Here is a 1,192-nt window from a genome sequence, read left to right as displayed (position 1 = left end):
ACTTAAACAGGCAATTATTGTCATATGTTCACAAATAATAAATCACACGTAAAGGATAAAGTACAGCTTAGCTACTGTACATATTACTTCATATTTCTGACCTATGTTGTCCTGTTTAGAGAAATTTTGTGGCTTTTGAATGAAGAAACATGGTTGACAATTTCAGTCTGTCATCGATAAGAGCACACAGCCAATGCACATCAGTTGTTAGGGTCTACATTGTAAAAAAATGTATCTCCATCTGGGTACATGATTCCAAATGCAATGCCAGCTTGCTGAAAGACAAAAATAAATGCAAAAACCAGAAAACAGATTTTGTTTGTGAATGAAGAAACATGGAGGCTGAGAAAGAAAACAGATTTTGCAATCCTTCATCACAATAATTTTTCATGCATGATTATAGACACTTTAGTAGTAGTAGTAGCAGCAGCTAGTAGTAGCAGTACTTGTTTTCCAAAATTCTAATGCTTGGTACAGAGTACCAAATTGAGAATATGGGGATCAAATGGCTGTACTGAAATTAATAATAGTATGACTGGAAAAAAACTGAAGAGGGAACGGATTTCCCCCCAGTTCCAAATCTGATTGTTAAGGAAACATAGCAAATAGGAAGAAGGAGACACTGCTAGATTATGGCCTCATGTTGCTTCTGATAAGTGGTAGGATTGCTCTCTGTTAGCCTGGGAAACTATGGATGATCCAGTCATTCTCTGCAGCACTGGAGAAATACAAATAGGACATCAAACAGTTCATTTAAACCACTGTAGAGTTATGAACATCAGCACATTGTTTTATTAACAATGACATTAGAAAACAGGCCATTATTTCTCCTGATTATCTTACACAGCAATTTTGCTCTCAGAGTATGTACGGTAAATAAATATTAAGACCTTTGTCCAGTGAGAGAGAAATCTGTGTATGTAAGCAGTCTTCAGTGCACAGAGCCAATGCATGTGGAATGTACAGCTTTATCTGTATGAAATATTCATCTGGTAAATATTCTCCAGGTGTAACTTCTACTTCAAAAGTGAGCTGGCATTCAGATTAGACACAAACACATACACATTCACAATTGTTTTTCTCCATCTTCTGCTTGATTAAAAGCCATTTCTCCCATTCCTTCTTCCTCCAGAAATCCTGGTAAATCAAGTAACAAGGCCTGTAGCCAATGACAATTATTTTAAAAATAGAT

General features: G+C 36.0%; 1 pseudogene; it reads right to left on the bottom strand.

Moving 5' to 3' along the window:
- Positions 1–200: 200 nt before the first annotated feature.
- LOC121933621 overlaps positions 201–1,192 on the bottom strand; it is a 31,931-nt pseudogene continuing 30,939 nt past the window's right edge.

This window comes from Sceloporus undulatus, chromosome 6 (genome assembly GCF_019175285.1).
Source record: "Sceloporus undulatus isolate JIND9_A2432 ecotype Alabama chromosome 6, SceUnd_v1.1, whole genome shotgun sequence".
In the NCBI taxonomy this organism is placed as follows: domain Eukaryota; kingdom Metazoa; phylum Chordata; class Lepidosauria; order Squamata; family Phrynosomatidae; genus Sceloporus; species Sceloporus undulatus.
Note: the sequence above shows the minus strand (reverse complement) of the source record. Positions and strands in the feature narration are given on the sequence as shown.